A 15,979-nucleotide genomic window follows, 5' to 3' on the forward strand; every position below is an offset into this window, starting at 1 on the left:
ATTCAAAACCTGCCGTTTCCAAAACGTGCAGGCTAGAATAACTTCACAGTCCTCGAATGACTTACTGGCATTGACTTAAATTGCGCTTGCAAGCAGCTTCTGTCAGAGGAGGCTGCAAAGTGAGCAGACCACAGCCGTAACCAGCTTCACCGGCATTACCATAAAGTTCAAAAAATGGGGAACTGCAAGCCCCTTGCATACTTCCAATGTCAAAAATGCTATTATTCCCATTTTAAAATGGAGATTGAGGGGAGGGGGAAGGGCAGAATATGTCTGTACTGGATTTTTTGTTCCTTCTGGGTTCAGATTCTTTAAAATGTTTGGAGAGTTTAACAAGATTGCTACACGGGCAATCTTTGCTGGTATTTCTCTGGGTCTCCTTTAGGGCATGTGTCTATTTGTGGGGCTGGGTGCATTGAATGAATTCATTAATTCCCTCTGTAATGTATGGATATATACTGGTCTCAAATTGTACTTTGAAATTGTACTTTGAAATTGTACTTCAAAAGTACATTCCAAGCAAGCTAAAGCACTTAGATTTAAGCTGCTCTAGACGCCTTGACTCTGATGGAATAAAAACAGATGTGTAATCTCTAGGTACTATTTTATTGTGGATAAATTCCCCGTGCTATGTATTGTTCATCTTATATTTATTTTCACCACAGAGTGCCTGTAAAGAACAACCAGTTTACTGCAAAGCAAAAGAACTGAGAAAAAACTTATCTCTATCCACTTTCTTGTGCCATACATAATTTTATAAAACTCTCTATCATGTTCCCCCTTACTCAGCATTTTTCTTAACTAAAAAGACCCAAACATTATAACCTTTCCTTGTAGGGCAATTGCTCCAGTTCCCTGATCATTTTGGTTTCCCTTTTCTGGACCTTTGCCAGTTCCACAATATCCTTTCTGAGGTGTGGTGACCAGAACTGTACAAAGTATTCCCAGTTAGGTTGCACCATAGATTTGTATGCAGGCATTAAGATACTGGCAGTTTTATCTTTGATCTCTTTCCCAATGATCTCTAACATGGATTTTGCCTTTTTCACAGCATCCTCACACTGGGTTAGTGTTTTCATTGTCCTGGCGACCTAATACCATGGCTATAAGGAAAGTTTGTGGCTCAGTAAACTGTTACTCTCTTCATAGCCAAACCAGATGGTGACTTTTGTTCTTATGCTGAAATCTCACATAATACACAAGAGATGATTGCATGGTGAGTTTTCTTTTTATATTCACATTTGTGTTTAGCACAGCCTTTCCCAACCAGGTACCTGTCAGATGTTTAGGACAACTCCCACAATTCCTGACAATTGACTACGCTTGCTCAGGCTGATGGGAGTTGAAGTCCAAAACATCTGGAGGGCACCAGGTTGGACAAGGCTGGCTTAGCATATCAGCAAATTGAATGCTGATGTTCCAGTCTTGCCCGTCTCCAATCACTTGCCTGCCTGCTCACTACGGATGTTGCTGCCTCTTCCTTGCCCGGCAGCTGGGAAATATGCGGGAGGAAGTTGTGGGAGGAGGAGCAGAAGCATTGACACAGGCAAGCGGTGTGAGAGGCAAGACGGACATATGAGCCTTTGATTTGGTGGTTGGCTAGAAACACATCTTAATCTAAGAACAATGCTCAGCATGCATTCCTAGCACAGTGAGCATATGTATGTATATATGTATAGTGTGTCTTCCACTTCAAGAAGCTATGAGCTATGGATCCAAACCTATATGTGTAGGATTTTTTTAAATGGAGAAGCATTATGTTGCTACCCTAGATTCCAATTTACCACTTCAGTGATAACCAAGCCTCTGTTTCTTTTGAAAAGCCTTATTCAGGCATTCAAAATTTTTACTTGTAGAGGAGAGTGGGGATGTGCACTCTGGTCCCTCCAAATGTAACCTCCCTCTGTTGATGCGGAAGATCTGTAGCTGAAATGTAACCACATTCAGCTGCGTGCAGTTACAGAGTTCTGCATCATTGGCGACCCTGCCTCCCAAACTCACAGAGCTCTGTAACTATGTTCAGATGAACAGGGTTACATTTCCACTACAGGGTGTCCTGGTCAACATGGGGAGGTTGCAGGTGGAGGGGGCAGAGTGTGCATCCCTGCTCCCCTGTAGATTTTTTTAACAACTGAATAGGGCTTTTGTAAAGCAACATCATGGAAACAGCACACTGTTATTTTACACAACTTTATTTTTCCTGTCAGCCCTTTTCTGTTCAGAACTTCATTGGCATACTAAGGGCTTATTAACACATGCTAGATTTATATATTTTGTTGTCAATTGATTACTCAATACTTGATGACTGGCAGCTGAATGTGTGAAATGAGTGGTGTAATATGAAAGTTTGGTTTGTGAGCCGTCATGGCTCATTCACATATGCAAATAAACCACTTGATACTGCAGTCATCAAGTGACTGGTCATAAGTCATCAAATAGGACTGAGAATAGGATCACAGAGAAGTTCCTGTATCCTTTAGCAACTGTCTGTAACCCTTAAGAAGGCCCACTTCATGTTTTGAAAAATGTGGTTCTGTAGTCACTACACCACAGTGTCTTCACATAAAAGGGTGGCAGCAGGGAGGAGGACAACAAAGAACTACGTAGAGAGTTTGAATTCTGTCCCTGCAAATGAGTTGCCTGGCTTCTTCAGCAAGTCAAACATCTTCTCAGCCTGTAAAATATAGTATTTGAAATCCCAGAGGTGGCAGGCATACACAAAACAGTGCTATTTCACATAATCTCTTTCCATCAAGTTGAGGAAATATTTCCTTTACCAGAATTGAGAAACAAATATGGGTGGGGAATGGTAATTGCATTTCCTTTAGTCATTACTATGTTGTCACTGAAAGAGGAAATTGTTGCCCTAGGAATATAGTTATGTTTGAAGAAACATTTTAAATTAAAGTCCAGCTTTCTGATTTCAGGCCAGTGTGTGACTGCCCTTCACTGGAATATTTGATACTTACATAGGCAGGTATTATATGACCTCTTGTATCCAAAGGGTCAGAGAGGCATACAGCTATTTAGGAACTCAAACATCCAAACAGGAAGGCTTTGCTGACAGAACTAGGCCTTTGTGTTCTTGGAAATTCAAGCCAACTGCAAAACCGACTGAGGTGCCTTTCTGTGGCATTTGGTGTCTGAAAATAGGAACCACAGATTTAAAAAAATTCTATTAATAGTTCACACCTAGCCACTTGGTAAAACTGGATTTAATCTTAATTTGCTCTAGGGAAACCTAGATTCTTGGCATTCATTTCCGTTTTGTAATTAATTATTATCCATTTACTGCAGGGTGGAGAAAGCCACATGGTCTCTGCAGGGTTGCTGGAGACTCTGCATTCGCTTGCCAAAGAAGTTGATATTTCATGCAGAAGCTGCAGTAAATGCTGCTGTTGATTTCCCCATTGTTTGAATTTAAACGTAGGCTGGAAGGTGAGATTTTCCTCCCAATAAGAAAAAGGAACGGAAGAGTCAGTGTTAGGAAATAGTAAGACGTTTCTTCTCTGCAGTGTCACATGAATTAAACCTTTGTCACTATTTTTTTATTGGGTATATTCAAAAGATCAGATGCTACAGATTATATATTTTTACCAGGGAAAAGACACACATTGGATACAGCTAATAAACAGTATATTCACTTTTATTATCTATAGGAAAGTGAAAAACTTCTAAGGAAGTAGGTTGCCTGAGTGCTGTTGTGGTCTTGTTCCATAATTCTCTTTCATGGTCTACATTACATTTCTACCAGCCTTTCCTTTTTAACTTTCCTTAAACCTTTAAAGTCAGCAAGAAGATACCTATGAAATCATTAGACACAAAACAGTGGTGAGAAGCTACCATGAGATGGCACCATAACCTAATGTATGGGAAAGTCACACACACACACACACACACACACACAGAGAGAGAGAGAGAGAGAGAGAGAGAGGAAACAGTAAACTAACAGAAACTAGGTGTACTTGCTAACATGAATGCTTTCACAATTACAGCTTTCTGCCATTCGTTCCTTCAGCTCCCCACTGCCTGTTTCTGGTATTAAAGACAAATGGAGGGTATTAAGTGATAGAATACAAAAGCATGGGTCTTTGCTGAAGCTTGTTGTTGTTCCTTTCAGATTTTTAAAATTAATATCACCACTTGTTAGAATGATTTGTACATCATTCTAACATATTCTGCAACAAAATGTTTCCAAGACATATGAAAGAATAAGCAGACATTGGATAATAATATATCATTGTAAAGTGACATGTAAATGCTTTGACTGGGGGGGGGGGGAAGTGCAGGGCTGTAAATGTTTATGGTATCACAAACCTTTTTCTACTTGTTTGATAAAGATTATTTTATTGGATACAAAAACAAATAAGCTGTAAGCAGCAACTCTAACAGTACAATCCCATACACTGTACTTACTCAGAAGTAAGTCTCATGATACTCAGTGAGGCTTATTGCCAAGAACAATAATACAATGCATAGGATTGCATTGTAAATATCTCTAGAAGGTTGGGTCATCCAAGACATGTGTACTGTCCAAGGAGCTATCCAATGCAAGCGTCACTGAAATTAATGAGATCCATTCAGAGAACTTGGTGTTCTTGTGCAGCTCCCATTCACTTCAGTAAGGCTTGTGTAGAAGAACCTTCCAGGGGATGGTGCCAATAAACTCATTTCTGTTTATTGGATTGCACATTCGGATTGATGCTGAGAGAGAACCTGAAAGGTCATCTAGTCTATGGTTGGAATTACATCCTATGGGTTGAATCCAGGATCTGCCTTCTATGAGAGGGAGGGACCTTCTGTGAGAGGAAGGGCTCTGCTCATGAAAGGTCCCTCCACCCAATTTGGGGGGATTCCCCACATCCCCCATTACGCCATACCTTACCCCATTCAGCAGGGTCTCCTGACTCTCTATGTAGCATTTTCACTGGGTTGGAGGGGCTGCCCTGGGAAGGAGAGTGCAGAGAAGTCCACATCTGCCAGCACAGTTGATACAGCGTAAATCTAGATCCAACCAAATGTCTGCACATAATTGGTTTTCTGTAGTAAAATCAGGCTGTGTTCTAAAGGACAAATTAGATGTGAGGTTAAATGCATCTTTGCATTTAAAAGAAATGTAAATAGCAGCCTTATTTTAAATGAAAAGAGATGGTTGATAATTATTGGGACTGTGGCATAAGGGGAAGGGGAAAAAATAAAGACACATTTAAAGTCAGATTTAGTTTGGCCCTGTGTGTGACACTGGAGGTGTGTGAATGGATCCACAATGTCTCCCCCCCCCTGTTAAAAGCAGGTAGGGGGCTGATTTGGATTGGAGGGATAATAGGGAGGAGGTTGACCCTTTTTCTCTGTGCCATGACCCCAATCCAACACCCTCCCAGCCCGCTATTAGCTGCAGTGGTGAAAGCATTTGGCTTAGGTACAGTAGGGTATGGGAACTAAGGGATTATGCCAAAGGCTTACCAGAAAAGGCAGCTTTTGAGGAAGGGATTGAAGGAAGGAGGAGAGACAGCATCATGTAGACGTTCTGGGATACTGTTCCTGACACGAGCAACAGCAAGGGAGAAAAGATGGTGCTGTTTGAGGAAGCAAGATTATGCACATTATCAGAGTTTTAAAAGTTAATAGAGGAGAAAGAGTCGGAGGGTCAGTGGATGCGTGAATGAGTGAGTGTAGGGGGATGATGGAAACTTGGGAACCTGAGAAAGGGCTTTCTTAGGGCCAAACTAGATGTGATATCAGAGATGCATGCTTGTATCTCTGACATTTTTTTCTTGTATTTTTTCTGCTACAAGAACCCATGCCCCCTCCCTTTTTAGATTGGGACTATGTTGTGTGGGTGTATGGATGGGTGTATAACCCTTTCCCCTGATCCAATGCCCTCTCCCTCACAGCTTCTATTAGCCATGGAGAGGCCTATATGTTTTCCTTCCCCTGTCTACCCCTGCATCTGAGTCTTTCTCCTTACTTTACTGTATTGAATGTTATATTGTAAGCTCCTTGGAGCAGGAACCTGTCCTCTTATACCTTGTGGAGTACCATGCACACTGATGGCTAGATAAATAGTAAGTAAAAAAAGTGTTTGCCCATCCATTCTGCAATCTGGTGAAGATCATAGATTCCATATGCTCCTGATATGGAAGAGTGCCTAGGTCAGCACTGGCCCTACCATTTGGCAGAGTGAGGCAACTGCCTCAGTTGGCGGATGGTGGGGAGCAGCAGCAGCCTCTCTTGGCCATTCTGCTCTGTTAGGGGAGAGAGATGTGTGTGTTACACGGCCTATCCATTACCCTTAAGCTAACCTCCTGCCCTCAGGAGCAGTAGAGAACCCTGTCCCATCCTCACAGTTGAAGTACAATTCAACTCCCAGCCCAATTTGCTTCTGTACATGCAGCCTGGGGGTCATTTTAGACTCCCAGGTGTCCATGGAGGCTCAGCTGTCAGCCGGACAGTGCTGTACCAACTCCATCTGATACGGCAGCTGCGCCTCTACCTTCCCAACCATCTGCTCCCATCAGTGGTACATGCCTTAGTCTTCCTTTGTCTAGACTACTGTAATGCACTCTACATAGGGTTACCTGTCAGGAGCGCCCTGGCGGCCTCTTTCAGTCTACTCCAATAGCTAACTCAAGACACAGACAAAAGGATTCTTTTCAAGGCTTTAATCCTTTTACAACTTAATGACTCTTTCAGATGCTAATCACCAGCGACTAAGCAAGGAACAGCAGAGTAGCCTATGCTCTGGGTAGGCAGTTGGTCCCTGTTTGAAGGAGAATTACAGGAAGACCCTGAACTTATGGGCTAGGGAGAGTTCCTCCCTCTTTCCCTTGGGTCCTTGGGACGCGATCGTAGCTTGCGCGCCAAACGAGCGCTATGCCTTCTTTCTGCGCCCTCCAGCTGTCGTTGCTCCCAGTGTCAGCATCGAGCGTCCAGCAAGTCCCCCTCCAGCGCTCTCTCACTGCCAGGGTCACTATCTATCTCAGGAATGCTGGCAGGAGGAATCTCTACCAGCTGCTGGGCCTGTGAGAGATGAGCACGCTCCTCTCCCACGGATTGCTGTTCTTCCTCAGAATCAGAACTGCTCTGGGGTTCTATCGGCTCAGTTTCCACCCTGACATCACCCTTGAAGACAGTTCAGAAGCTGCAGCTGGTGCAGAATGCGGTGGCTCACCTGATTAAAGGCAGCCGCCAGCATGATCACATCACTCCCGTGCTGAAGGAGTTGCCCTGGTTACCAGTTGTTTTCCGGGCCAAATTCAAGGTGTTGGTTTTGACCTTTAAAACCCTATATGGTCCCAGCCCAGCCTATCTCAAGGAGTGCCTCCAGCAACACCAGACAGGCTGCTCAACAATATCAGCCTCAGATGGCCTTCTCTCTGTCCCATCAGCCAGGACAGCTAGGCTGGTGAGGATGAGGGAGAGAGCCTTCTCTGTGGTGGCCCCCACTCTGTGGAACTCTCTCCCTAGGGAACTCCACCATGCCCCCTCTTTAATGAGCTTCCATCACGCATTAAAAACATGGTTGTTCAGGCAGGCATTTGGGGTGGGTTAGGGTATTTTTAGAAATACTATGTTTTAATGTGGAATTTTATTGTTTTAAACTGTTGTATTATTGTACATTTTATTTATTAATTAAATTTCTTAATCGTCCATCTGGCTGGTCACCCAGCCACTCTGGGCGATGTACAATAATATAATGTACAATGTACATTGCCCAGAGTGGCTGGGTGACCAGCCAGATGGGCGATTAAGATATTTAATTAATAAATAAATAAACTGGAGGACTTGTAGGACAGACTATTTATGAGAAGTTCATTGCTAGTAATACATTTTAAAAAATCAAGCTTCTATTTATATTTGGTTCCCTCTTTCTTTCTTCTTTCAGTCATTCATCCCCTAAAAGTCTTCTATTCTTTAATACTTCCTCCCATATCTAAGTAGATTCTGTGTATGCTCCCATTCCTATAATTCGTGTTTGTGGAAAACAGCTTGTTCTTGCCTTTTCCATGCTACCTGATCACTGAGGTGACAGGCCACATCTGGGCATCTTAGTCACATTCTGTTATGTAACAGCAGAGTGCCAGACAATCGCACCAGTTGGCACCACGCAACAACCATCCAGCAGCCAAGGCAGACTGGTTCCGAGGACATTGTTTTTGAAAACAGCACTTAGCCATGGCATGGTGGATTAAAACTCAGCTAGACACTGAAGAAGAATGTGGGGGGGGTGGGTGGAGAGAAAGCCAAGGAACTTCAAGGTTTGTTGGTTGATTGTGAACAACTGAATGCTCACAACATTCATGAGTAATTTTAGGAATTGGAGGCTTCCCCTGCACATGCAAACACACGCACAAATACAGAGAAGGAACAGACATGTTTAATGCTAATGAGCTGTGATTTCTACCGAACTGTTCTTCCCATCCTCTTTCTCTTTACTTACAGTCAGGGCCAGAAATACTGGATCAAGGATAACTGTTTTGGCAGTTGGCCTCTGTACACCACCACATTGAAGTTGAAAGGAAACACAGCCAGATGGGAGCAAAGTCAGGACTTTCAGCTGTAATTCAAGGGGTTTGACAAAAGTGGGGCACTAAGCATTCTGGAAGGACAGCCAGTGGCATACACATACATCCATCGTTGGTGGCTCATAAGTAATGGAACAAACCAACATCATTTCAAACTTAAGAATCGCCGTTAATACCTGGATGAAAATCCTTTGCGGTCAATGACTGCCTGAAGTCTGAAACCCACGGACATGACAAAATGCTGAGTTTCCTCCCTCGATATGCTTTGCCAGGCCTTTACTGCAGCTGCCTTCAGCTGCTGCTTGTTTGTGGGTCTTTCTGCCTTCAGTCTTGTCTTCAGTAAGTGAAAAGCATGCTCTTTTGGGCTGAAATCAGGTGACTGACTTGGCCATTGAAGAACATCCCTCTTCTTTGCCTTGAGAAACTCTTGGGTAGCTTTTGCTGTATGTTTTGGGTCATTATCCATCTGCTATATGAAGCAGCGTCCTATCAGTTTGGCAGCATTCGGCTGAATCTGAGCAGAAAGTATAGCCCTATACACTTCAGAAGTCATCCTGCTGCTTTTATCAGCAGTCAGGTCATCAATAAACACCAGTGACCCGGTTCCATTGGCAGCCATACATGCCCATGCCATAACACTGCCTCCACCGTGTTTGACAGATGATGTGGCACGCTTTGGATCATGAGCTGTTCCTTTCCTTCTCCATACTTTTCTCTTCCCATCATTCTGGTACAAGTTACTCTTGGTTTCATCAGTCCAAAGAATCTTATTTCAGAACTGGGCAGGCTTTTTTAGGTGTTTGCTGGCAAAGGCTAATCTGGCCTCTCTGTTCTTGAGTCTTACCAGTCATTTGCACCTTGTTGTGAAGCCTCTGTATTTACATTCATAAAGCTGTCTCTTGACTGTAGATGTTGACAATGACATGCCTACCTCCTCAAGAACGTTCTTGACCTGGCTAGATGTTGTGAAAGGGTTCCTCTTCACCATGAATAGAATTCTGCGGTCATCCACTTTAGTTGTCTTCTGCGGTCTCCCAGGCCTTTTGCTGTTGCTGAGCTTGCCAGTTAATTCCTTCTTTTTCAGGATGTTCCAAACTGTTGTATTGGCCACTTCCACTGTTTTTGCTATCTCTCTGATGGGTTGATTTTGTTTCCTCAGCCTCATGATGGCCTCCTTCACTCTCATGGACACCTCTTTGGACGTCATGTTGGGAGTTCCAGTGAACAGCTACCAAATGCAGATGTAACACTCGGAACCACCTCCAGCCCTTTCATCTGCTTGATTGGTCATGGGGTACCCAGGAAACAGGCCACACCTGGCCATGCAGCTGCTTGTCAGCCATTCGTTCCCATTACTTATGAGCCACCAACGATGGTGTTCCAATATTTCTGGCCCTGACTGCAGATACATTTCTGTTGGGTTGTTAGAACCTCTGTTCCTGCTTTGTGCAATAAAAACCTAAAAGGGACATGCCCCAGAACTATATACAGACATTACCTCAAACTCTACATATACTTAAGTTTATTTTAGATGAGGATAAGGACATTAAAAACAACGTTTTCCCACATACTTGGAGTATCCCGTCCTCCCAGCGATGCAAAAACTAACATCTTCGTCTCAGGTGGCCCTAATTTACTGCCCTCCTAGCCAGTATGGGGCTACCTACTAGCTGCCATGTTAATTTGGTTCATTCACATCTTCAAACCACAGTTTGAAAAAGCCTACTCAGCTATCCATGGGGACTCAAACTTTTGGGTTTTTTCCAGGATGGACAAGCGTGATTTATTTGCAGCATTGTTCCCTTTCATAGAAACATAGAGTTGGAAGGGACCATGGAAGTCATCTAGTCCAACCGCCTGCACAACGCAGGATGCAACTACAGTATCCCTGACCAATGGTTGTCCAGCCTCTGCTTAAATATTTCCAGGCCATCAGCTCCCAAGGCTGTCTGTTCCAGTGATGAAGAGCTCTGCCACTGGATAGCTCCACACCTTGGATAGCTCCTTCAGAGTTCTGACTGGTTCTAAGACCCAGAGCAGATTCACCGTCCCATTGATGTCAGAGCCACCAGCCTCCACTGAGTTCTACCCAGATGATGAAATAATGGGTAACTTGAAGGCACTGGAGAATTGTCTCATTGACTTCAGTGGAACCAGGATTCTACCAGCTGTCATCATATCAAAAGATAGTTGTTATGAAAAATCCAGTGGCATATGCACTCATAATTAAAATGAACCCTGACTGATGGTACTAACGTACAAATGGGCAAGAGTCACATGACCTAATTGCTTCACTGTCATTTGGCATCCAAAGACAGCTCTAGTTTTGTACAACCTGCAACTTATTCATCAAGGCACATGCCGATAAGTAAAGCATTACTATGCTTTCAGAGGCTAGCACAGGTAAATCCTGCCCCCAAATGGAAATTCAATCTAACAAGCACTGCCTATTAATGGAAAGATAGATGACTTGGCAAGCTTTCGTGTAGCAATCAGATGGCTAATGCTTAATCCCTATTAACGTCAGCACTGTAGTATCTGACCATTAAAATGAGCTAAGTGTGAGGTAGTTACAATTTATTTTGAAGACCTCTGGAAAAATCAGGGCTGTATGTAGTCTGGCTGAAAAATCACAAATGAAGCACAATTATGGGTTGCTGTATCTCTTCATGAGTAGGATTTTTCATAGCTATTTAGGGGAGTTTATTATTATATCCTGTTGCATGATGTGACCCATTCCTGTTGAACTTAAAATTTGCCCAAATTCACAAAAACTACCCCCCTTTCAGCCACTATGACCCACTGGGCTCAATTGCCAAAGACTAAATTAATCCAATGTATAACAAAATGAGATAATTTTTAAAAAATTATCTATTATCCTTTTTTAGGCCCTGAGAAATGCTGTCAAATTTGTTAATGAATACCAAACTGCAAAGTACTTATGTCCTGTTTAGTTGTACGTTGTATTTGTATTTCGTACTTTGACAAGTGTTCATATTATGCAAATGTATTCATTCTCATATGTGTTTCCTATTATCTAGTTCTGACTTAAACCTATTGGGTTGGATCCAGGATCTGCCTTCCATGAGAGGAAGGGACCTTGCGCGAGAGGAAGGGCTCTGCTCACGGAAGTTCCTTCTGCCTAATTTTGGGGATTTCCCGCCTCCTTGCCCGGCCAAGCTCACCCCATTCAGCTGGGTTTCCTGAAACCCTGTGTAGCATTTTCTGGGGGCTGGAGGGCTGCCCAGGGAAGGTGGGGTGGGGAAGTCCACTTCCACCAGCACAATTGATCCAGATTCATCTGGATCCAGCCCATCATCTCTTCATGAATCAAGTAAAGGAAGGTGTTTCTGCAAAGGTTAATTCCAAATATACCAGGCACTTCTAAGATGTTTGTGTCCTCACTGGTATGGATTAAGGGTGCAACTACCAAGACGTTCTCTTGCAGAAACTCCATTGAAAGCTACACAAATCATTGCCTTATTCTTATGCTGTTCCCACACATTTCAATAGGGATTGCACAGGTGAATTTATAACTGGATTATGCTAAAACACAGCTACTCTTTAGGGGAATTTGAAATTCCCAAAACAGAGTTGCAAGTCTCAATCAGAATACCATTTGGAGACTGTTGGCACAAGTAAAATTAACATGTACCTCCCATATTTTCAAGGCTGACTCTTGTCATTAAATGTAAGAAGCATCAAAAAGTAACAATATGAGCAGAATTACCTCTGAATGAGCACTTTTCTACAATAAATTATTTCCTATAGGTCCTCTCCTTTTATTACATTTTAAAAGTTAATCTTTTAAAAACAATTAATACTTTTCATCAAATGCCATACTGATTAATGAAATGAAGGTGCATCACTTACTCCTCCATTCATGCTGAACTGATTGTTGACACGCAGACATACTGAAAATGATGCGTGCGCCATCAGTTCCGAATGGAGTATTTCTCTACTAGTCCAGTGGAAATGAAGGCAATGGCTAAATACTTGCAACAGGTAGCCTGGCAAAATATAGCCATCTATCTACAGCAAGGCAACAATGCAGGTATCTGTTATCAACTGAGATTGAAAGTATTGATCTCAAATAATTACAAAAGGCAAAATAAAGAGGAAAGTGGGACTGTCATGTCCCACATTGATTCAGTGCCACAATTTAAAAAATAATAATTTTTTTTGCTACTTTGGTCTACTCTTGCTTCATTAACTAAGGACACAATCCTATGCATGTTTAGACTAAAAAGAGTATTACAACTCCCAGCATTCTCCAGCTGGCATGGCTGACTGGGGCATGCTGGGAATTGTAGGACCTCTTCTGTCTAAACATGCATAGCATTGCGCCCTAACATACATTTGAATAACATGCATTTACTAATTGGGGGTGGAGAGAGACAGAACACTTAGTGCAAATGAATCATCTCCATTCTTTTCAATGGGGTTTGTGTGGTGTTCTGACATAACACCCATTCAAATGGATAGTGTCCAAGAGCCAGAAGTGCTTTGTGGAGTTAAGGTTGCCAGCTGTCCTGATTTTTGCAAGAACAGCCCATAAATTAAGCAGTTAACAATCAATACAGCCACTGAAAAAATAAGCTTTTCCACTGCGAGAACAGGGGACGAGGCCATGTTTGCTGATATCCCTTTCCCCCTGCAATTTCCTATCCCCCATGGATATCTGGGGGGTTGGGGGACCCTCTGGAACAATGGGGGCAATAGATCTGTGGACTGCAGAGGGAGGGGTAATTGGTAAAAATTGTCCCCCTTCCTCTAATGCAGGCCTGAGGAATGCTGGGAGCTGTAAGACTTTTTTATGCCTAAACATGGATAGGTTCATGCCCTTACCTACTGTTTTTATATGGCTAAAGGAGGGACATGGTTTGGCTAAAACTGCAAGAAATCGGGAGGTGAGGCTTGTGAATTTCATTAAGGAAGCAATCCTATACATGTTTCGAAAAAAAAGTCCTAAAGTCCCAGCATTCCCCAGCTAGCACACTGGAAGGGTTTTTTTCTGTCCAAATATGCATAGGATTCTATCTTATATGATCCTACCTTTCTCCCCATAATTTGAACATTGCATGAAAAGCATTTGAAATGTAAACATGGAAGAGGGTTGTAGGAAGAGCACTTATAATATTAATCTGTGGAAACATCTTCTTCCTTCCTGTCTTATCTTTTACAAAACCACAAAATGTTCTGCAAGATACAAGTTTGTTAGGTACAGAAAACATGGCTTTGTATGTGGGCATAAGCATAAGTACAGATGAGGCACCATTTTACTGCTGGAAAGAACAATTTATTCTTTACTTCAGTACACATTAAACAATTTCTTCTGATATAAAGAAAGGATAGTTTGCTGTATGAGGGGGCATGTGCCAAAATGTGCTTATCTCACTAGGTCATTTATAATGTTAATTACAGCAACAAACATTTTCTAACATGAGTCCATCTAGCATGTAAGCCAAACTTTTTTTTAACTATCATGGGAAAGGAACAAAAGAAGTATCATCCCACATTATTTCAAAATAATAATGAAATAATAATTATGTGCCACCAAAAGAGCACATAAAATTCTTATACTTAAAAAGGAGGGTGGAAATATTCCCTTATTCCCCACTGTGCACTTCAGATTAATACAGGCAAACATTATTCAGTTCTACTATAGCAGCCATGAAACTCCTTCCTTCTCCACTTACTGGGAACAGAAGCGTGAAATGCTTCACCTCCTAAAGGACACCCACCTGCTATTGTCTATTTGCCATGTGTGGTAGAAGCAACATTTGAACGAGCAATTCAAAATACCTACTAAACTTCTAAAGTGACACAATATCCAAAGAGGGAACCAGGTCATCAGGTCTCCAAATATATCGGCATCCTATTTGCAAGATCATTCTCGTATTCAGAACAGCTTTTTCAAGTGCATGATTGTGAATGCACTGCCCTCAGCTCTATTTGAGGGTCGTTTCAAGAGAATTCCACTGGAAAATTGTGTATGCCCATATTATTATGGCACTGAAGCACTTGCTCATGTATTGTTGTTTTACAGAGATTTGTGAAAAGAGTTAATTGTCCCACTATTAGTATCTCTCTCAGGGCGCTCATCCGATTTGTAAGTATCCATCCTCCTTGTGGACCAAGTTGACAGCAAAGTCTGCAAAATATTTGGTGCCTGTCATTAAAATACGTTCTGTTTTGGAGCCCTGTATCCTAATTCTATCAGTTTTAGTCTGGCCATTTTATGTGCTCAACAGTGTTTTCTATTTTATATATTTTGTGATTGGTATGAATATTTTTATAATTTTTAGTCTGATAATTCTATTTGTTCTGTTGTATTTTATGTATGATGTATTAATTGTAATGGCCTGTGGCTGATGTAAATAAATATATATCGATTAACAAGCCATCAGGATCATCAGCTATTTGTGGACTCTGGCTGCAGGCCTTCCAGGAAGCTGGAGGAAGGGCTGGAGCTCAGTAACAGAGATCATGCTTGGACATGAGTGCAGGATTTACTCATATTTAGCCTCTATTTAGAAAGCCATGAGCATTACTTCAGGTGTGAAGCATACACCTATCATGTTTCTCTCCTGCCCCCAACCACCATTCCATGCTTTACAGCTGCTTCTATATTCCTGGTATGTTAGAACAACAGCAAAACTGTTTCTGAACCCTGATTGTAAAATAGAATCTAAAACACCAAGCATGTGACGTTTTGCATTTTAAACTCTTTTAAATCATAGCACATCATGACTACAGGAATAAAATGGAGTTTGCTTCTACTGCCCTCATCATCTTGGGTCAACATTCAGGGACCTCGTCGCCTGCGGAATCCTAGCTGCACCACTGGATGTTTAGTGACGTCATCCTGAGCAACAGGTGCTTCCAGATCGCAACAACAAAATGCCCCCAAACAAGGCAGTGCTTGTAGAGATTTAAAAGCGGGGATGGGGGGATGGAGATTCTTTCTCTTTCGTCTGGAAGCACTGACAAGGTGCATCAGAAGACATTCAAAACCAAACAAAAAAAGCACACTGCTGACCATTTCCATTAATATGGAGATCAGTTCTTCAAAGCAGGGAGGGTTTTGTATCTTGTCAGAGCACTTGTTTGTTTTTTCCTAACACAATCATTACCCTGCATTTTCCTTATTATCCATGTAAATGGCCATTGCAATTACCATGTTTCTCAGCTATGAGCAATGTGCTTCTTCCTATTAACTTCATTAGGTAGCATGACAAAAAAAAATTGGGATAGCACATTAATGTGCGTTACAGCAAGTGATCCAGGCGGTTATCAGCAGGGGGCCCTAATGGAAAGGTATTTTATTTATGTACTTAGCCTGTCAAATTAATTCCAACAAACCTGAAGGCTTTTCTTCGTGTGTGTGTGTGTGTGTGTGTGTGAACTGTTCCATTGCTGGAATCTTAAGAGGAACCAAGTCTGCAGGTGAC

At 42.2% G+C, this 15,979-nt stretch overlaps 2 long non-coding RNA genes across 2 annotated transcripts in view; one reads left to right on the forward strand and one right to left on the reverse strand.

The window, feature by feature from the left end:
* The window catches only part of LOC146355015 (uncharacterized), a 54,073-nt gene that overhangs the window by 14,997 nt on the left and 23,097 nt on the right, over window positions 1-15,979 (reverse strand). The gene's annotated exons all lie outside the window — the stretch shown is intronic.
* Window positions 1,056-15,253, forward strand: LOC146355016 (uncharacterized). Its single transcript, XR_014788565.1, has 3 exons — window positions 1,056-1,216; window positions 3,298-3,438; window positions 9,685-15,253. It is a non-coding gene; the product is annotated as an uncharacterized LOC146355016 (long non-coding RNA).

The sequence above is a fragment of the Heloderma suspectum genome, chromosome 2 (assembly GCF_057233095.1).
Source record: "Heloderma suspectum isolate Gila_16-S chromosome 2, 16-S_ref, whole genome shotgun sequence".
In the NCBI taxonomy this organism is placed as follows: Eukaryota; Metazoa; Chordata; class Lepidosauria; order Squamata; family Helodermatidae; genus Heloderma; species Heloderma suspectum.